We start from the raw sequence: 22,991 nt of genomic DNA, 5'->3' as shown, positions 1-22,991 counted from the left end.
CATAGTCTGCTATTATCCTAGGATACTCTGCCAATGATTGCATTAATGCCTAGATCCTATAACTGTCCAGGACTGGAAATTCTTCTTGCTCAAGTTTCCAGAACAGTCTATCAAGCCTTCTTACATGTCCGTCGACTCCGTAAGCAGACTTATACTCTATCTCCTGAATCTCCTCTCGGAGCTGGTTTCACCGCACTTCGTGACGAGTCAATGTGGTAATAGTCCGTGCCATCTGAAAAATTGAATTTAAATAAGTCAGTACAAAATCGACTAACCAATATAAAATCAGTTTAATTCAATTCATATAGGCATAATACCATCATTATAAATCAAGAAAAATAAATCTTCTTGATTTTCAGGAGTTTAAGTCGACTGACCCATTGGACTGGTCAATCAGGAATCCAGATCTTTAAGTTTAATCTATTGTCCTCATTAGAACTAATCTAATTGGACAGGATTTTCTGACCTATGTTCTGTTATTTTTTAAGCCCATTTGAGTCAATCTCAGACTTATTGATCAAACTCAGGTCCGTTTGATTCATCCAATGCCCATTTGATTAAGTCTGACCCATTAGAACAAATCTAATTTTTATGATCAAATCTGACACAACGGAACTAATTCGATCATATTTGATCAACCCAACTACTGTAATCAAGATCACCCTAATTAATTCAATAATAAACCGAGTTGGTTAAACTAACAAATAATTTGAACCATCATTAGGTATCATAGAATCAAATTGGTCTGCTTAAATCAACTAATAATTTAAACTAGACCTAGGTTTGATTGGATAAGTTGGTAGGGTTCTATTCTCAGCAAATTGAATCATAAATTAATTAAATATTTATTTATTAATTAATAATACATTTCCTTATGTATTTTAATTAATTAATAAATATATTTAATTAAAATTTTAAACATCCACGATTTATATGGGAAAAAAAACTTACATGCATGCACTGTGCTTCGTTAAGAAACTATTGTTCATGCCCTTTTTTTCATCTTTAATCAATTCATTCAATCTTTGATCGATTCAGTGAGAGTTACTGTGCTTCGTCAAAAAACTGTTCACCACAGCATTTTTGAATCGATTAAAAATTTCATTCAATCGATTCAACTGAATCGAATCGATTGATTAATCGATTCAGAAATCAATACGGCATTGTTCGCGTTTTTTTTTTAATCGATCCATTCACTGTGTTGTGAACTTAATCGATTCAATTTCATTCTCAATCGATTCAAAATGCATGAATCGATTGAATAATCGATTAAAACAAAGAAAATGCACTGTTCATCTTCTTCGTGACAAAAAAAAAACAGCGAGCTATTCTCACGCCGATTTTCATGTTTTCAAAAACTATAAATTCGTGCTCTGATATCATTATTGATAATTTGAGAGCATGAAAACTAAAACGAAGCAAAACATAATCACTCACAGTGATCTCCCGAAGATATCGCAACTGAAGACGCCGCCGGTCGACGAAGAGGTTGTCGCTGTTGGAAGCACGATCACGGAGCAACCGGAAAGCACTTCAAGGTTCATGAGCCAAATCCCAGCCGCTGGATGTTCTCCTTTGCTCGCACACGATTACCTCACGGCTACGCTCTCTGATCACCTTCGCAACACCAGTCGCTCGCACACCCTCATTCTGCTTGCCTTGGACGCCATCATATATAGCAAGCAAGACATCGGTTACCAACCGATGCCTTGATGGATGCTTTCAATGGAGGAAGATGAAGGTGAATGGGCACCCCTTCATCTTCCTGACGTTGCAACTGATGCAACGTCTAACAGGACTGTAGCAGTTATTTTAGCAGTCGACCGGTGTACTGTAGCAGTCGGCTGATAGAGAGCCGTTGGGCTAGCACCAGTCGACTGATGCAAGGACCAGTCGACTAGTAACGATAAAACAGCAAGGTTGTTTTCTTCCAAGCTCTATAAGAAGGAGCTTGGGATGGCCGGGCAAGGTGATGAAATTAAACTTGGTTAAAGTCTAATTAGTAGTTACTAAGTGCTCAAGGTTTCCCTTGTGTCCAAATATTTTTGGTGAGTGTTGTGGTGAGGTTTCTCCAACCACATGGAGGTTTGAACTAGCCAGAGTTTCCGGGGACTAATCCACCGACGGATTAAGGGATCATCCACCTTACGGACAGCCGTGGAGTAGCACTACAAGAAAAATCCTCATAGACATCGGTGGAACAATAATGGTTTTAAGCAAATTCCGATGTCTTTGAGTATTTTACACTGGTGTTTCCAAAAACCGATGTCTATGAGCGTAGATTTTCGCTCATAGACATCGATTTTTTTAGCCGATGTCTATGAGCGCCTTTTTTTCGTTAATAGACACCGATTTTAACAGTGGTTTTTAAAACCCGGTGTCTATGATAGCTTCCTTGTTCTATCTACGAAATCAGATAGTAAAAAACCGTTGTTAAAAGTGGTGTTAATGAACCAAAATAAAATAATTAAATTTTCCCACCAATACTTAGCCAAAATTTACAATACTTCACTCTCCCCTCCAAACCTAAACCTATATCACGCCGTCCAGCTATCTCTCTCAGCCTCATCTCCCTCTTCCCCTTCCTAGATCGACGCCCCTTCCTCTCCCGATCAGGATCGACGCCCCTGCTCCTCCGTCCAACCACACCGCATCTCCTCCACCTCCTCCCTTTGGGTGAGAAGAGAAGCCCTTCTTCGCATTTCAAGAAAGGAGAGGTGATGAGTTGGTCTTGATTTCTAGGGTTTTGTTTTCATCGGATATCAGAGTAGTAGCAGTGGAGGGAGGCAAGATGAAGACAACTAAAGGAGGAAAGGTGATGAACCCCACCGATGCCTACCGGAAGGAGATACGAAAGGAGGTCAAACAGGTAAGAAACACGAACTCTTTGGTTCCATTTCCGCTAGTTCATTCTCGACCTCAAGGTCTCCCTTCCTTTTAGTGCCATCGGATCTAGTTTATCCTTTCCGAAATTTTACTTTGTGTTTTTTTGTGTCTTTGTTGTGTCAGATATTTTTTCTGCTTTATGGATGATGGTGTTGTATGATAAGATGTTTAATTCTTTTTTGTGGACCATTGCGCTAGTGGAGAGGATTCTTCATTTGTAAGGAGGGTAACGAAGTGGTTATAAAATGAGAGATTATAAAATTGTTGTTTATGGCACGATGGACTCGGTTGCCGATCCTATCCAAATAATTCAAGGCTTTCCATGGACGAAAGAGTGGAGAAGAGCGCGTCTTTTCTCCTCTTTTTTCCCATCATTTCCTTCTAATTTCGGTGGGTTTGGACGCTACATAAATTAGGGTTCTTGTTCTCGTCGACAAGGTCTGAAAATCCAGGATATCGAGGTTTTGGCTGCGGAATTTGGCCGGATGTGGGGGGAGAGAGGGCGGTTCTACTGGGGAAGGTCGGAGCGAGAAGCGCGGAGAGAAGCAAAGGGAATCGCCGTGCTCTTCTCGCGGCTCTCGAGCCAGGAGAGCGATCTGAAGCCTTTCGTCGATCTGTACTATTCTCTCAGCTGGAGTCCCCTTGTCTGTCACGTCGACTTCCTCACGCTGTAAGTTGCTTGCTCCATTTCTTTTTTTTTTATTCCTTTGATGTTTGGGTTGTTTCAGTGCTTTTCAGTTGTTTTTTTTTTTTAGAAAAGAACTCTTTTTTGTTCAAATTTTGGATGTATTAGATTGGATCTGTCAAGGTGCGATCTTTATCATCTTCACTCCAGTTCTCAACAAATAGGATTTCTTATTCCCAATTCTTGTGTCAAGAACTAACTCTTACTATGCTTCATAGTTACTGTTCGGATTAATACAACCGATGCGTATTATTTATTGTACCCTCAAAATTTACTATAAACAAAATTGTCTTGTTTATTCGCAGAGTTTAGTAGAAGGTTCTAGTAATATGACAGATTCTGGTGTGATTATGCTCAGTATTATAAAATAAAAGAAGGCGATGGTTCTCTCCATTATCTAATAGTAGGTATTATAAAATAAAAGAAGATTCTGGTTCTCTCCACTATCTAATAGTATTTTTACAATCTTTTTCACAGGTTCTATTTCTTTTTGTATCTTAATTACATTAGTAAATGTGAAATGAGTTATAATCATTTCTTGTTTGGCTTTTGAGAATTAAAATTTAACATTTGTCTTTTGCCTGTTCATATTTCCAGTCTTTTTCTAACTGTGCATCTTCAGTTACATTGCTCTGTAGCATTAGTGGGAAGTGGAACAATTACTTGAGGAGTTTGTTAAAACATAATTGATTTTTTTTGTGGTTGTCTTTGTTATTTCTCTATGCCACCGAGATCTTCTTTGTTTGTGTATGTAACTGTCTGGTTCGTAAAACTCTTCAGGAACTGTTCAGTTTAATCTTGATCCCTTCAATGAGCACAATGATGTTGATCTTTGGGAAGCGTTAGAGACAGCTCATCTAAAGATGTGATTCGAAGGAATTCATTGGGGCTCGATGCAGAGGTATAGTTCATCTTATTCTTACAATATGCATTGTCATCTTTTGTAATTGTTGGATGCTTTTGTAAAGTATAACTTTTTCATCGACATGTACTAAATCCTTGTTACAAGTGTTGTGGTTGTTCAGGCTTGTACATATAAGCGATAGTTCTTGAATTCCTTTAATTGGTGAAGCATCTCAGGATTGTCTTTCGATGCACTTCTTTTCTCTGGATACCATGTCAGCGACTACAACAATGAATATGCTTATTTTTTTTTATTTAACATACATGTGTCATACCCATTAGGTCTCAGAAGCTGGGGAGAATTTCAGTGTCGGACAAAGACAACTTCTCAGTCTTTCATGAGCATTGTTAAGGAGATCAAAGATTCTTGCCCTCGATGAAGCTACAGCAGCAGTGGATGTTAGAACTGATGCTCTTATCCAGAAAACAAAATTCTGGACCAAAGCTACTGTTGACAAATTTAATTGATTGATGCATGCAATGTGTTTGATGAATTTCCTCAAACACTACCCTGAGTTGATTTTCTCATTTTTGTTTGCTAGATTGAGGAGTTGTTATTTCTTGTTGCTAAGTTGGTTTTATGTATTCCTTGAACTATCAAGTTTTTTTTTTGTGTGTCGAATTTTTTTTTATTGTTTATGCACATTTAAGTGCTACTGTTGACAAAAAAAGTTCTGTTATTTCTTTGGGATATTTAGCAGCCTTAACTAAATGTTGAAAGGGATGCATCTGTTTGACATGAACTTCTTTGTCTGTGCCATAGAAGCATACTTAGTTTGTTGTTATATGCTTAAATGGTTAGTATATTTGTTTAGTTGATTCATACTGATATAAAAATTTCTAGGCATCATGGATGATAGTAAGATTTTCATCTCTTTTAATTGTTTATTGTTATTTCCTTTTACTTTCTTTTATGCTCTTTTGAAATCATTTATCTTTGTTTTTTTTATTTTGATGCACTGGATTCCCTTTACTTTCTTTGTCCTACAGGAAATGTTAAAGGACGTTGTTCGGACAAAAACATATCAGAATGTTATTTATCAGAATACATTTCTATTCAAGAACAAGGTCGTCCTTGATGTGGGTGTAGGAACAGGAATTTTGTCTCTGTTTTGTGCTAAAGTAGGAGCAAAACACGTATATGCAGTAAGTCATTTTTTGAATTACCTTCTCTGGAATGAATTAGGTGCATCAATAGTTGGAAATCATATGTGATCCTATCTGAGAAGCTGGACAAAATGGAAAGCCGGGAGAAATAATCTACTGCTGATGGAGAATAATACCTATGGAATGCCGATCCGAGAAACTCAAAGCGGATCAAAGAAAATGAAGCCACAAGAGTGTCCTCTCGACGTAAAATACCAATGGCGATGAAAAGATCCTATCAAAGAACACCTAGATTCGGAGCTCTAAGGTTTCCTGCGCACAAGAGACCAACCAACACTACCGTCAGTGACCTAAGACAGGGGTGGGAATCCCTGACTATGCCCTCCGACGCTCAAGTCAGTGATCTCTTTCGGTGTGGAAGAAGGAGGAAGAAGATGAACAGTAGAAAAATTAGGATTCTGGATGTGCCCAATGATGTGAACTTACCTAGCCAACGGAGAGGATTCCCCCTTTTATACCACTTCATATAACCTCCGTAGTCATGAAGTGGACCCCGGTTTGTTAGAGTTTGTTATGAGATGACGTAGGTTGTGTACTTGTGGTAAATGACTTTTTAAGGAATCTTCTTCGTACCCCAGATGTACCTTCTTTGTCGTCTAGCACCTGCAAAACGGTCTAAAAACATATTTCCCGCCAAAAAATATATAACACTGGTTATACAATCATATACTGCAAATATCTTCAGGAACTACTTTATTCGAAATATTACTTCTCTTCTATCTCACCAGTTCTTTTTCAAAGTATTTCTATCCTTCCTACTCGCCCCTCCTGTTTTTGCTATATCAAAGATGGCTTAATATACCAATGTTTCTTATGTTGATCAGGGTTAGGCTTAATTATGTTTGATCAATTACTATTACCTCTCATGAGGTTCCTTGGGCAATGCCCGTTCGTGCTCCTTTACCTTCTTTGAGGTATATTCTGGCCGATATTAGCCTACCTCCTTTGAGGTATATGCCGGCCGATATTGACTTACCTCCTTTGAGGTATATGCAGATCGATATGAGTCTGCCTCTTTGGAGGTATATCCCGGCCGATATTGGTCTACCTTCTCTGAACTATATCCCAACCGATATTGACTTACCTCCTTTGAGGTATATACAGACCGATATGGGTCTGCCTCTTTGGAGGTATATCCTGGCCGATATTGGCTTACCTCCTTTGAGGTATATACAGACCGATATGGGTCTGCCTCTTTGGAGGTATATCCTGACCGATATTGGCCTTCCTCCTTAAAGGTGTATGCCGTCCGATATTGATTTACCTCCTTTGAGATATATGCAGATCGATATGAGTCTGCCTCTTTGAAGGTATATCCCGGCCGATATTGGTCTACCTTCTCTGAACTATATCCCGGCCAATATTGACATACCTCCTTTGAGGTATATACAGACCGATATGGGTCTACCTCTTTGGAGGTATATCCTTGCCGATTTTGGCCTTCCTCCTTAAAGGCATATCCCGGCCGATATTGGCCTCCTTTCTTGGAGGCATATCCCGGCCGATATTGGTCTACCTTCTCTGAACTATATCCCAACCGATATTGACTTACCTCCTTTGAGGTATATACAGATCGATATGGGTCTGCCTCTTTGGAGGTATATCCCGACCGATATTGGCCTTCCTCCTTAAAGGCGTATCTCGGCCGATATTGGCCTTCCTTCTTGGAGGTATATCCCGGCCGATATTGGTCTTCCTCCTTAAAGGAGTATCCCGGCCGATATTGGCCTTTCTTCTTGAAGGCATATCTCGACCGATATCGGTCTGTCTTCCCCGTTTGGTTATCTCCTTTCCCTTCCTTATCGGGGACCCATGAAACCTAACCCATATCACTAGCCTTCCCTTCAAGTCTAGTCAAAGGAGGTGTAGACGACTGACTAGACACAAGTCTGATTTTGTTTCTTCCTACCCGTGACTCTGTCACAGATATTGAAGTGACCTTACAAATTTTGTGTACAACTATCTGGTGAACCTGAGTATAGTGATCCCGTGAACCTCAGTACAGTGATTCCTTAGGTTCTTTGATCCTTTAAATAGGGTTACAACCTTCTCTTCGTTCACCACCCATCTTAGTTCTTTTCCTTCCTTGTTAACTTTCCTTGCTAAGAGTATGGTCTTGGATCCCCCCTTCTTCGGGGGTGATTCTTGTTGGACAAGGAGAGATCTATATATGAGTTTTATTCAAGTTTCTACTTCGGCTAACTCTAGGGTTCGAGAAACTGTCTCCAGAGATGAAGTTTCTCAAAGTCTAGAATTTTCATTCAAAGGTGCCAATGTTCTGAAGGCTCAAGAAACTTCCAAGAGGTCTTCGTTACTCATGGAGGGCCAACTGAATAGCCCATGGATGTTGCGAGAAGGGCACAGCACATGTTACCGACGGGCTAAACTTGGTGGCTCTAGTTGCAGAACTCCAGGGCTTAAGGAGGGGAGAGGCTCTTCCAGTCACCTTTGCACCATGGCTTGACTAGATCCATCCCCTTCCTCTTTCCCTTGAATCTTTTTGCTTTATAATTTTCTTCGTCCCGGGCAAAATATTGCCACTTTTGCGCCTTGACAAGCTCGGACAAGCTTCCTCTGCGCTGGGTAAAATGTTTCCACTTCTGCTCCATGGTAAGTTTGACTACAGTGGGACTAAAGTTTTTTAGACATCTCAAGAGTTTATGTTTGTAAATTTTGTTATCTGTTTGAGGTTTAATGTTCTGAGGGGAAATGTAATGTTATATGCTTGACCAGATTCTAAGTGTAAATATAATCTTTTGTATTGAATTAAGTGACTCTATTGAATCCTTTTGATTTATAAGAATAAATGTGATATTGTGCTCATTACCCCTTCGTATATCCTATGTGTCATTTATCATGGCCGAGGCTATCTTGACCGACATTATACTTATCTATTACAGCTAAAATTATGTCATTCAATATGGGCAAAAAATCATCTCGATCAATGCTAGTTTATACTTCACGATGACATTAAGTTAAAACATATTATACGCCTAAATATCTCTCCTTAAATTTTCTTGTCCTTAGCCTGGGCTTAGTCAAACTCAGTCCCTCCCCCTTTATTATGCCTAGTGAACTACGTTTCCTTTCAAAACTTCCTGATTGGTAATTGGCTCTACCTCGGGTGAGAGAATGTTGAAAGCGTACAACGAGGTGTTACCAACCCCAGCGTGATCTGATCTGTCACATCCAGTATAAATGTTTTTTTATGACTGTATGACACATACTTTCTCTTACTGCCACGTCATGTATGCATTTGCCTTTTTCCTATGATCCTCAGCGTTTGCTGAGATAAAAATGTTTTGATCTGATGACGGCTGTGTGTCTTTCAAACCCTAAACCGGTTGTCTTCTTTTCAACTTTGTCTCTTCTTTTCTTACCTTAGCGTTCTTCTCTCGTTGCAGTTTTCGACCAAACCTCATGCTCATCGTTTCTCGGCGATCTCCTTTCTTTCTTTCAGTAAGTAATCTATTGTTTTGCTAGCCTCTACTCTTGTCTATGGCTGAGGAAGCAATTGCTCCCTGGTATGTCCACATGTCTTCTTCCTTTGATAAAAGTGCTAGGCTCACCATCCGTCGTCAATATGAAATTCCCCAGGAGTATGGCATCGTAATCCCAAAACCAAATGATCATCCTCATCATCCTCCTACTAATTGCGTGACTTTTTTCAAGGATCAGTTGATAGGAGGTTTAAGGTTTCCCATTCCTCCTTTCTTGATCGAAATAAGCCAGTATTTTGATATTCCTCTGCAACAATTTGCCCCCAACGCCTTTCGTTATCTATGTGGTGCTTACATGTTATTTCGTCTGCAAGATATTCCTCCTACTCCTCAAAATTTCTTCATATTTTCTTATCCCAAGTGTTCAGAACCTGGTGTTTTCTTGTTCCAGTCACGAACTAAAATGGTTCTTTTTAAGGATATGCCTTCGTCTCTTAAAGCTTGGAAATCCCGCTTTTTCTTCATAAAGTTTCTCGGACCCATTCCTTGGTCCTATGCTTGGAAATCCTCTTTACCCTCTTTGCCTGATATCAGAGAATTCCATCTCCATTCTTCTTTTCCTACTTATTGTGAAAAGTTGCTAAATCGTCGACTTTCAATTCCCAAGTAGCTGAGAGTCGATCTTCTATACTTGTTCGGCCTAAGCCCCGTCAAACCTGATACACAAATCTCTTTAGGTAAAACCTTGTTTCTTTCTTGTTGATTTTAACTAACTAAACTCTTTTTCTTTTCTATGTAGTGGAGAGCTTTTATGACGCTTTGATTGATGAAGAATTACGTATGGAGGAGGATGCCATTCGTGCCAAAGAACAAGAGCTTCTGGTTGCTATTACTCCGCCATCTTCAATTGAAGAGCCAGCTCCTTTAGCTGGGGTGCCCAGCTCTCTGGGAGTTCTTGAGGTTTCTGAAGGTCTTCCAGCAGAAATCCCTGCTGTTTCTTTACCCGCTATTACTTCTCTAGTGGCTGCTGCTACCTCATCATCCGCCCCTCTTCCTATCGTCGAACTCATGTCTTCTGGTAGCCCAAGTAAATCGATAGCTGAAATTGCTACCAACAAGCGTCCGGGGCGCAAACTCACCAGGGTCCCTCCGTCAAAAAGGAGGCTTTTCCTTCCTGTTGACAAACGGGTTTTAGAAGGTTTTGTTCCTGCTGACCTTCCTTCTGATGAGCCTACGTTGGCTAAACTTTATCCTTCTCTTAATTTTCCTGCCTCACCTTTCTCCAATGTCAATGCTTCTGGCGATATCTCTTTCACCTTTCCATTGTCTATTCCGGCGTCCGGATCTTTACCCTCATCACCTTCTTCTTATTTAGTCTTTGCTCCTCCATCTATTCCTACTTCCTCCTTCTCTGCTGGTTCTTCTACTATTCTTGTCCTCCCCATATTGCTAGAAGGTTCTTTTGTCAGCGCTTGGGATGCAGTTCGTCCCATTTTTGAAGAACTCACTACTTCCGAAACAATTGATCGTTTCTCCCATAATGAGAATCAGGTATGTTTACTAATGTCTACTTTCTATTTCTTAGAAATTATCTCATGGCCTCTTATTATATTTCTAGCAATGGATAGAAAACATGGGCTTATCTCGGCTGATGCACAATTTATACGCCGATAACAAGAAGTTGAGATTGGAGAATGATAAGCTGAGACAACAGGTTACTGAATTATCTTCTGCCTCCTTTTCCACTGCTGCCAAGAAACAACTTGAAGCTCAGATTGAAAGTCTTCAAGCACAATTCCAATCAGCTACGGATCTTAACCAAGAATTAACTTCCAAAATTGGCGAACTAAAGGCTGATTATGAAGCGGAATTGGCTGAAAAACTCAAAGTCCTGCAGCTGAAGGAAGATGAAATAACTTCCTTGAATACCTCCCTTAATTCAGTTAAAACCGAAGTTTCTGTCAAAGAAAACGAACTGAAGACTTCCCAAATGGCTCTGGTGGTCTACAAGGCGAATGAAGATACTCGTTACAAGGAACGGGTCACCATCATGATTGAATCTCCTGAATTCAATAGGCCCATCGTAAAGTCAATCTTAGCGGCCTTTACTGATGGAGCTAAAGGGGCGATTCAGCAATTGCAAGAGGAAAACTACTTATCTCGCGATCCTCCTCCTCATTTCCTGAATCGTCGCAAACTTATTGAGGACAAGCCTCCTGATCTATTTCCTCAGCTGACCTTAGTATGACTTTCTTTTCTTATTTAAATTCGAATCCTTGTAAAAAGGGGGACCAAAACTTTGTGATGACAATCTAGCAAACTCATGTAAAGTTGATTATCCCTTTTTATTGTTAAATTTACTCCTCCTTATGACGACCATCTGTTTTGTTTAAATATGTTAAATGTCACTTGGTTGGTCATCATAAAACCTCCCCCAACATATTATTACGTTTATCTATTTAGACTGTTTCATCATGACCGGGCGGTAATATCAATGTTGATAAATACCGTCCGATATTTTATAGATTAATTGTGTCTCGTTCGCTCTAATACAGTCCTATTGCGATATTCTCAATATTGATTGATTTGTTCTTCTTGATTGATTTATGCTCATATCTATGCATATCATCTTTTGTATTAACCAAACTTCATATGGTCTTATCATTGTGTATGCCATTTGACTTATCATGATAAGCCTTTGGTCAACATATTTGAATTGCATCTATCTCGGTCGATCTATTATGATCGACCGATTCATATTTATGAATCTCGTCCGATATTCTGTAACCAGGTCCCATTTATTAACTAACACCTTGCACCCAACTTTTGCCTGATTTTATTAAACAAATAATCCGAACTTATAACACTTGACCAATTTCTCTTTATATTCGTCAGATTTTCTTAAGAATTGTATCTAGGGAAACTTTACATGTTTTCCGAGGAAGATTACTTAACTTCATCTCTCTCTCTCGAGATTCATTCCCTTATTTACCCTTTAATGTTATCACTCATTTATGACGATTGGAATTTTGAGTACTTTTTCTTTTCTTGTTTGCTTCTGTTATCTCTATTTGGGGGTTTTAGCAGAGGACTTCAAGGAAAACAAGGGTTTTAAGAAGTTCTCTTCCGCCTTCCCACTTCTCTCTTCATCTCCCTTGATTCCTCTTTCTTCTACTGTTTCACTATGGCAACTTCCCCTCCTGCGTGATTTCTCTCGTGTGTTTCCAACCTTATAGAGACAGAAGAAGTGGATTTAAAGGCGACCTATGGTTTTCCTTCTTATATAGCTCGTCCTACTCCGCTGGATAGTACACATCTTCCTCCTTTAGGATGTATATCTATCTTCTGAGATCAAGTCCTACATGGTTTTCGATTTCCTCTTCACTCTTTTTTCTCTAACGTTAGCCTTTATTTTAACATTCCGCTCAATCAGTTTGTCCCTCAGTCCTTTTCTATCCTTATGGGTTTTATCGGGGTATCTAAACTATTAGATTTTCCCTTATCTCCTCGTCTTTTCCATCACTTCTTTGTTCCTCGTCAAGTAGATGCTGGTGTTTTCAAATTCCAATCTCGTCCCAAGGTCATTTTGTTCAACCGAATTCCTCCCCAGGGGGAATGGTATCACAAATTTTTCTATATGCGTCTCCCTTCTCCTCCTCCGTTTCCCATTCAATGGATATATGATCTACCCCCGCTTCCTAGCACCCATAATCTCCTTAACGATCCCTATGTTGCCTTTTCCTTATCTAAACTAAGGGGAGCAAAATTCAACTTGCCGCATCTAATCATGGAGGGTTTGATGTTTCCTTTTGGGATAGGCAATATTGATACTCCCCTGGATGGCTCTTTTGGTATGTATAAACATTTCACTCCGCATTTACTGATTAGTATATCTCTTTTATAATGATGTTTAATTCCTGTGTTTCAGCTGATGTTCTTCTTCCAGCTTTTATGTACAAGAATCCTGCTATGACTAAGTCCTTTGTTAATAATCTTGGAGAAGAATGGTTACGAGCTCGCCAGGCTAATCCTAATTCTTCCACCTTGGGCTTACTATCCGAAGAAGAACAACGGGCAGAGGTTGTCGCGGCCATGGAAGAGGAAGAAGAAGAGCCTTTTATTTCCTTAGTCAAGAAGCAAAAGCTTACTGAGAATGCCCCCTTTAGCGATTTCTTTGGTACTTTTGTGCAAGCTCCTCTTGTCCCGGCACCCATTTCTCTTGAGAGAGGTAAGGCACCGATAACTCCTACCCATATTATCTCTAATCCTTCTCTTAGGATGATGAGACCTAGTCTGCTCATCCCCTCTTCTTGTGCTATTATTTCAGCTCCTTCTGCTTCTGCTTCTGAGATAGCTGTTATCCCTTCTATGTCTTCTACCCCTCTTGCATTGGCCTTGCCTCCTTTGGCTTCTGGGCCCCGAGCAAAACGGACACCTTGCCGGAGATCTTCTCCTAATGCTGGGTCCTCAGCTATTCGCGTTTCCACGACTGAGTCAGTACCCCTCGCATTGCCTCCTTCTATTCCATCTAGCTCTTCTTCTGCTGCTCTTATTTCTATTATTTCTTTCCCTTCTATTGCATCTTCTTCTTCCCTACATCCTTCTTCCTCCATTCCCCGGCTTTTATTTAAGCAGGCTATGGGTCTGCCCTCTCAATTAGGACAGACATCAGATCCACTCAGCTATGGTTCTCTACAACTACAAGGTCTATTAGCCGAATCTTGGCTACAGGGCCAAGAACAACTAAGGGGCCTTAGTCTTCCAAACCGAATCGACCACCACAGTCGTCAGGTGGTAGCTGTAAGTATTCTTGGTTATATGTTATCAACTTCGTATCCTTATCTTTAACTGTATCATTATTTTGTTTAGTTCCTTGTCTCGAGTCTGCACATCGACCAGGTACTTATGGCTCGGGACCAGGAGAACAATAAGTTAAAAGCTCAACTAGAGTCATTGAAGGCTACTTTACCTCCTTCTAATAATGACCTGGCTCAGTTACAAGAGAAAGTAGCCTTGCAAGATCAACAATTAGGGGTATTGAAACAGGAATTAGAGGAATCGCAACAATTATTGAAAGACAAAGAGCTTGCAAGGAGAACTTTGGAGTTACAGGTGGATCGATTACATTCTGGTCTCCGACTGGAAATTACTTTAAAGGAAAAAGCTCTCTTAGATGTTTCCCATAAAAGTCTTATTTTAGAGAAAGTAGAGAAGCTTCATAATGTCTGTCTTTCTGAACAAGCTCAAGACCTAGCCTCCCATGATTTCACTATGCTACAGGAACAAGAGCAAAGGAAGGCTCAAGATGTTGAGTTGTCCCTGCTCCAGGAGGAATTGGAATAGCTTAAATTGGAAAAAGATGCTTTAAAAGATCAAAACACTAAACTGCAAGCTGGTTTTCAAGGCTATAAGGAGTAAGAGAAGAGTCGATGGGAAGAGTGGCGTCTGGCTTATCTAAAGTCTCCGGTGTTTGCCTAAGAATTTGTCCATCGGATAGTGGGTGCTTTAAATCATTCTGTATCGTGAGTTCTTCGACAATTGAAAGAGGGTGGTTATCTACCCAAGGAACCTCCCTCCTCTTTCATAAGTCGTCGCAAACTTAACGAAGAACTGCCCGCAGATTTAAAAAGTCCTTTTAATTAATCATGTCTATGTATCTAAAAAGATTGTCTATAAAAAGACTTGTATTGGAAAAACTAGTAATGAAAAGAATTGTAACCAAAACTTGGTAATTAGGGAATTGCGATATATAGGAAATTTTTGATACTTACTTGTCTCTCCCTTGTGTTAGTTTGAGAATGGCTCTTTTGAAATGCTTCCGAGTATTGAGTAGAAATTTTATTCAAAAATTCCTTGCTTACCTCTTGAAGTTAAATCTTGTCTTGATGAATCTTTTTGCATATAATATCTAGTGTGCTCCATATTTCAAAAGAATGAATAATCCTGAGTGATTTTAGACAAGAAATTGTATAAAACTTCTGAGTTCCGAGCTGAGTATAATACTCCAAGCGATTCTGAATAAAGATTTCCATGTGAATGAGCTTCCAGATAAAAAATGTGTCATATGCATAGAATCTTTCTTGAACCTTGGCTTCTGACCCAGTGTAAAATGTCAACCGATTTTGTGAATAAATCCATGTAACTTTGTATTTACTATGCCCATGAAGACTAAGTTCCGTGATAGTTTAAAGTCTTTGGTTCCTCCCATGAAGACCCGTCCGAGTTACTTCATGAGATTTCCCGATCGACTATGTTTTGTGATAGTTTAAAGTCTCCGGTTCCTCCCATGAAGACCCGTCCGAGTTATTTCATGAGATTTCCCGATTGACTATGTTCTGTGATAGTTTAAAGTCTCCGGTTCCTCCCATGAAGACCCATCCGAGTTACTTCATGAGATTTCCCGATCGACTATATTCCATGATAGTTTAAAGTCTCCAGTTCCTCCCATGAAGACCCGTCTGAGTTACTTCATGAGATTTCCCGATCAACTATGTTCCGTGATAGTTTAAAGTCTCTGGTTCCTCCCATGAAGACCCGTCCGAGTTACTTCATGAGATTTCCCGATCGACTATGTTCTGTGATAGTTTAAAGTCTCCGGTTCCTCCCATGAAGACCCGTCCGAGTTACTTCATGAAATTTCTCGATCGACTATGTTCCGTGATAGTTTAAGTCTCTGGTTCCTCCCATGAAGACCCGTCCGAGTTACTTCATGAGATTTCCCGATCAACTATGTTCTGTGATAGTTTAAAGTCTCCGATTCCTCCCATGAAGACTCATCCGAGTTACTTCATGAGATTTCCCGATCGACTATGTTCTTATACCAAATTATGATGTTTATACTGACCTTGTGATGGTTTTAAAATTTCTGGATTTTTCTTAGGGGAGCGGAATAGGTCTTTAGGATTCCCCATTGTTGATCGCCCGAAATAGATTATAAAAGTTATGCCAATACTTGTCAATCTGTGTGAACCACATTTATTTCTATGGCGGTGTTTGTCTTGCATTGCATTCATTGAAAGAAACATCGTACATAAATTGTAAGCATACTTGTCCTCAGCTCGCCGGGAACTTACTTCAGATAATTATGATTTGTTCCTTCTGACGTATTCTTGAGTGACATGATCTTGTTAGGTCCGGTAAGGTTGTGAATGATTTGCACTCCAGGGCGTTCCAGAATTCTTCCTTCGGTATCTTGGAGATAATATGAACCTGATGCGAGTTTTTCCACCACTTTGTAAGGCCCTCCCCACTGTGGTGCCAACTTACTGACATCCCCGATAGGTTTAATACGCTTTCATACTAAATCTCCTATTTGGAAAAATCTGAGGATGACCCTTTTGTTATAATTTTGCCTCATTCATTGTCGGTATGATACGAGACGAGTAGCAGCTTTATCTCTAACTTCCTCTATCAAGTCTAGTTCCATGAGTCGTCGACCCTCATTGTCTGCATCATATAATTGCTTTCTGTCAGATTCTACTCCCACCTCAATGGGAATTATTGCTTCTCCCCCATAAACTAATTGAAAGGGAGTGATTCCTATAGCTTCCCGAGGTGTAGTACGATATGCCCAAAGAACGCTAGGTAATTCATCTACCCAGCTACCTCTAACATGATCCAGTTTGGTTTTTAAACCCCTTATAATTTCTCTATTGGTTACTTCCACTTGACCATTACTTTGCGGATAAGCTACAGAGGTGAAGGCCTGAATAATACCATAACTTTTGCACCAGACTAAGATTCTATCCCCTTGAAATTGCCTCCCATTATCAGAGACTAATTTATTAGGAATGTCAAATCTGCATATGATATTTTTCCATAGGAATTTAATAACTGCATCTTCGGTAATTCGAGCAAGTGGTTCTGCTTCTACCCATTTAGAGAAATAATCCACTGCTACCAATAAAAACCTTCTTTGTGTAGTCACCATAGGAAATGGGCCTACTATGTCCATGCCCCATTGATCGAAGGGACATGAGACTATAGAGGTTCTCAACAACTGTGTGGGATGATGTGAAATATTTTAATGTTTCTGGCAAGACATACAAGTTCTGACCAACTTGTTGGCATCCTTGTGTAGAGTAGGCCAGAAATATCCTGCTAATAAGATTTTACGGGCCAAGGATCTCCTTCCTACATGACTACCACATGAACCTTGATGAACCTCCTATAAAATAAATTGTATATCTTCTGTACCGATACACTTGAGCAGAGGTCTAGAAAAAGCTCTTTTATATAACTGTTCTCCTACCATAGTGTACTGAGCAGCTCTCTTCTTAAATACCCTTGCATGTTTTGTATTACTTGGAAGAATACCCTGCTGTAAATACAATATGATTTGAGCCCTCCAGTCACCTTGAATTTCTGCATCAACTTGTCTTTCGATATAGGATATTAAGAGAGTTTGTTCTACGGGCCGATCTAGACTCCATGGTACTATAGCAGAGGCCAACTTAGCCAATTCATCTGCTACCTGATTCTCAGATCGAGGAACCTTTTGTATATTTACTTCTTGAAACTGAGACTTCAACTTATCAAATGCCTCAGCATATAACTTGAGCCTGTCATTATTAATTTCAAAATTACCTGATAGTTGTTGGGCTGCCAATTGAGAATTAGAATAGATGAGAACTCGAGCTGCCCCTATATGCCGAGCGGCCTGCAATCCAGCTATCAAGGCTTCATATTCTGCTTCATTGTTAGTAGCTCTATAATTCAATCTGATAGAGAGTTGAAGTCTGTCTTCCCTTGGAGATATAAGAAGAACACCAATTCCGCTGCCTTGTCTAGTTGAGGAGCCATCCACATAAACTTTCTAGATGTTTTCTTCTTCAGGGCCTTGAACTTCTATAATGAAGTCTGCTAAAGCTTGTGCCTTGATGGCCGAGCGAGGTTGATATTGAATGTCATATTCTCCAAGTTCAGTTGTCCATTTGACCAATCGACCTGATGCCTCTGGGTTGAGTAGCACCCGTCCGAGAGTACTGTTGGTTAATACAATAATTTCATGTGCTAAGAAATATGGTCACAGCCTCCAAGCGGTCAACACTAATGTTTAAGCCAATTTTACTAGTGTAGTATATCTACACTCAGCTCCTTTTAATAAATGGCTAGAAAAATATACAGGTTGTTGTTTTTTTCCTTCTTGTCTGACTAATACAGAGCCTACAACATTTTCATTAGCCGACAAATATACCAAAAGAGTCTCTCCTACTATAGGCTTAGCTAATACAGGAAGAGTAGATAAATAATCTTTTAACTCTTGGAAAGTCTTATCACATTCCTCGTTCCACTGAAATTTATTGGCCTTTCTGAGTATTTTAAAGAAATGGAAGCTACGATCGGCCGACCTGGAAATGAACCTAGACAAGGCTGTAATCCGGTCGGTCAATCTTTGAGCTTCTCTCATGTTGCGTGGAGGCTCCATGTTCTGAAGTGCCTTGACTTTGCTCGGGTTGGCCTCTATTCCTCTCTCGGACACCATATACCCCAGGAATTTTCCCCCCTTCGCTCCGAATAAACATTTGCTCAGATTTAACTTGAGCCGATATTGTCTCAATGTCTTGCAGGTCTCCTCTACATCCCTACATAGATCAACAGTTTGAAGAGATTTAATTAAGATATCATCAACATATACTTCCATATTTCTCCCTATCTGCTTCTGGAAGACCTTATTCATAAGTCTTTGATAAGTTGCTCCTGCATTTTTTAATCCAAAGGGCATAACATTATAACAATAAGTACCTTCAGATGTTATGAAACTGACCTTTTCTTGATCTTCTTTAGCTAAGGGAACCTGATGACCGCCTTGATAAGTGTCTAACATAGAGATGTACTCACATCCAGCAGTGGAATCTACCAATTGATCGATCCTGGGTAATGGATAATAATCTTTTGGGCAGGCCTTGTTGAGATCCCGGAAATCAATGCACACTCACCATTTGTTTCCTGGCTTAGAGACTAACACCACATTAGCTAACCAGCTAGGAAATTGTACTTCCCTGATGTAACCTGCCTTCATAAGTTTAGTTATTTCTTCTTTGATGATTTGGTTCTGTTTCGCACTAAAATTCCTCTTTCTTTGCATGACCGGGCGGGCATCTGGGAAGACATGTAAGGAATGCTCCATGACTGTAAGAAAAACGCCCGAGACTTCTTTAGGCGTCCAGGCAAATACATCATTATTCTTCCTCAGGCATTGTACCAGTTCGGCTTTCAGAGTGGGATCAAGATCAGCCGCAATATACGTAGGAGCTTCAGGCCGACCGGTTTGGATCTGAACTTCTTCCTTTTCTTCATAAACCAGAACAGGCTGCTTCTCCTGAATGGCATTGACTTCCATTCTTTGAATCTTTCGGGCGGCGTTAGCTTCAACTCGAACTATTTCTACATAACATTTTCGGGCTTTCTTCTAATCACCCCGCACCTCCCCAACTTGGTCGTCAACAAGAAATTTAATTTTCTGACAAAAAGTAGAAATGACCGCCCTAAAATCGTTTAGGGCCGGTCGACCCAGTATCACATTATAAGAGGACGGGGCGTCTACCACCATGAAATAAGATCTCCTCGTTCTCATCAGAGGCTCCTCTCCAAGAGATATGACCAACTTTATTTGGCCCAGTGGTTGTACTTCGTTGCCTGTGAATCTATATAGGGGAGTGACCATCTGTTGAAGTTCACTCGGGTCAATCTGTAATTGATCGAAAGACTTCTTGAATATAATATTGACAGAACTGCCTGTGTCTATGAAGGTACGAGAAATAGCATAGTTGGCTATCACGACTTTAATGATCAAGGCATCATCATGGGGTATTTCTACTCCCTCAAGATCTCTAGGTCCAAAACTTATTTTCGGACCGGCTGCTCGTTCCATGCTACACCCCATGGCATGAATTTCTAATCTTCGGGCATGTGCTTTCCTGGCCCTATTAGAATCTCCATCAGTGCGCCCGCCTACAATCATATTGATATTACACCGAACGGCATTACTCCTGTTTTCTTCTTGTCGGGTTGTCATGGCTTCAGAAGGAGCCTTTTCCGACACTTGACCTGTGCCGGCCGGGGTGGGCAATGCATCCTGCCGAGGCTCGACCGGGCGATATTCCAACTTGAGCGGACTTTGCTGTCTAGGGTATTGCTGCCGATAATAATTTTGCCTCTGATAACGCTCCCTATTAGCCCGTTTATTTCTTAAAATAAAACAGTCTTCAGTATGATGACTGCTAGTTTTATGATAAGTGCACCATCTTCTTGGCACCTTTGGCTATATTTCCACATGTTGTACTACTTGTGGACGATATTCTGGTTGACGGTGGGGTGGATGAGTCGCTCTAGGCCTTCTTGGTGGAGGAACAGGGGCAGGAGCTTTCTCCTTAACCTGGATAGGAGAAGAAGTAACGCCCTCCTTCCTACGGGCGGCTTGAGCTTCTTCCACATTAATGAATTCAGTAGTACGCTCAATCAAGGAATCAAAATTAACAGGAGGATTTCTCACTAAATCTTTAAATAAATCATTATCATTTAAACCTTGAGAAAAAGCACTCACTAAAATTTTTGTGGTAGCATTAGGTACATCGATAGCTACCTGATTGAACCTTTTGATGTAGGCTCGGATGGACTCTTTGGATGCCTGTTTAATTGAAAATAGACTCCAAGGAGTCTTATGATATCTCTTGTTGCTGGAAAAATGGTGCAGAAAAACTTTCTTGAAGTCTTTGAATTTTCGGATGGACTTCTCTAGCAGTCTCTTGAACCAGCGTTGTGTGGCTCCTCCAAGAGTAGTAAGAAATATATGACATTTCACCCCATCAGAGAATTGTTGTCATAATGCTACATTCTCAAATTTCAATAGATGATCTTCTAGATCTGTCGTTCCAGTGTACTCGCCGATCTGAAGATTTTGATACCGCTTAGGAAGCGGATCATCCAGTACACTTTGCGAAAATGGAGAGATAACCTTTTCTGGTGAGCTATCACTAGTTATCATTTTGATCTTATGCTTTTCTCTGTCTGGTGCTTCACCAGAGGATTCCTGAAACACAGGCCTCTGACCCCCTTGCTCCATTGAAGTGCGAAGAAAGCCACGTGGATGTCTTGTCGGAGAAATGGCCACTGGGGGAAAATACACATGTTCTTCCTCCTCCGGCTCTTTTCCTTTCCGATGCTCAGTAGTCGAAACCGCTGGATTATGAGCTATTGGTAGAGTAGCTCCAGTGTGAGCTTGAAGTTGTTGTTGTTGTTGTTGTTGTAATGCTTTTTGTACATGAGAATTGATGAGAAAATCCAGATCCTCACGACTAATGGTGAGTAGGTTTGATTTTCCGGCCTCTTCCATCTTATAGTCTCAGATTCAGGTGAAGTTCCCACAAACGGCGCCAAATTTGATCTTGTCTGAGAAGCTGGACAAAACGGAAAGCCGGGAGAAATAACCTACTGCTGATGGAGAATAATACCTATGGAATGCCGATCCGAGAAATCCAAAGTGGATCAAAGAAAACGAAGCCACAAGAGTGTCCTCTCGATGCAAAATACCAATGGCGATGAAGAGATCCTATCGAAGAACACCCAGATTCAGAGCTCTAAGGTTTCCTGCGCACAAGAGACCAACCAACACTACCGTCAGTGACCTAAGACCGGGGTGGGAATCCCTGGCTAGGCCCTCTGACGCTCAAGTCAGTGATCTCTTTCGGTGTGGAAGAAGGAGGAAGACGATGAACAGTAGAAAAATTAGGGTTCTGGATGTGCGCAATGATGTGAACTTACCTAGCCAACGGAGAGGATTCCCCCTTTTATACCACTTCATATAACCTCCGTAGTCATGAAGTGGACCCCGGTTTGTTAGAGTTTGTTATGAGATGACGTAGGCTGTGTACTTGTGGTAAATGACTTTTTAAGGAATCTTCTTCATACCCCAGATGTACCTTCTTTGTCGTCTAGCACCTGCAAAACGGTCTAAAAACACATTTCCCGCCAAAAAATATATAACACTGGTTATACAACCATATACTGCAAATATCTTCAGGAACTACTTTATTCAAAATATTACTTCTCTTCTATCTCACCAGTTCTTTTTCAAAGTATTTCTATCCTTCCTACTCGCCCCTCCTGTTTTTGCTATATCAAAGATGGCTTAATATTGGTCTACCTTGTTTCTATACACCAATGTTTCTTATGTTGATCGGGGTTAGGCTTAATTATGTTTAATCAATTACTATTACCTCTCATGAGGTTCCTTGGGCAATGCCCGTTCGTGCTCCTTTACCTTCTTTGAGGTATATTCTGGCCGATATTAGCCTCCTCCTTTGAGGTATATGCCGGCCGATATTGACTTACCTCCTTTGAGGTATATGCAGATCGATATGAGTCTGCCTCTTTGGAGGTATATCCCGGCCGATATTGGTCTACCTTCTCTGAACTATATCCCGGCCAATATTGACTTACCTCCTTTGAGGTATATACAGACCGATATGGGTCTGCCTCTTTGGAGGTATATCCTAGCCAATATTGGCTTACCTCCTTTGAGGTATATACAGATCGATATGGGTCTGCCTCTTTGGAGGTATATCCTGGCTGATATTGGCCTTCCTCCTTAAAGGCGTATGTCGGCCGATATTGACTTACCTCCTTTGAGGTATATGCAGATCGATATGAGTCTGCCTCTTTGGAGGTATATCCCGGCCGATATTGGTCTACCTTCTCTGAACTATATCCCGGTCGATATTGACTTACCTCCTTTGAGGTATATACAGACCGATATGGGTCTGCCTCTTTGGAGGTATATCCTTGCCAATATTGGCCTTCCTCCTTAAAGGCGTATCCCGGCCGATATTGGCCTCCCTTCTTGGAGGCATATCCTGGCCGATATTGGTCTACCTTCTCTAAACTATATCCCGACAGATATTGACTTACCT

At 40.5% G+C, this 22,991-nt stretch overlaps 1 long non-coding RNA gene across 3 annotated transcripts; it reads left to right on the top strand.

The window, feature by feature from the left end:
- Window positions 1-2,561: 2,561 nt before the first annotated feature.
- On the top strand, window positions 2,562-5,165 carry LOC122041417. 3 transcript variants are annotated; one of them, XR_006128977.1, is made up of 4 exons: window positions 2,562-2,869; window positions 3,010-3,556; window positions 4,352-4,472; window positions 4,757-5,165. It is a non-coding gene; the product is annotated as an uncharacterized LOC122041417 (long non-coding RNA). The 3 variants fall into 3 exon arrangements; XR_006128978.1 differs by having other exon boundaries at window positions 2,616-2,676; window positions 2,743-3,556; XR_006128976.1 differs by having other exon boundaries at window positions 2,562-3,556.
- Window positions 5,166-22,991: the final 17,826 nt, after the last annotated feature.

Source organism: Zingiber officinale, chromosome 2A, assembly GCF_018446385.1.
Source record: "Zingiber officinale cultivar Zhangliang chromosome 2A, Zo_v1.1, whole genome shotgun sequence".
NCBI lineage: Eukaryota > Viridiplantae > Streptophyta > Magnoliopsida > Zingiberales > Zingiberaceae > Zingiber > Zingiber officinale.
This window is presented reverse-complemented; position numbering and strand designations above follow the sequence as displayed.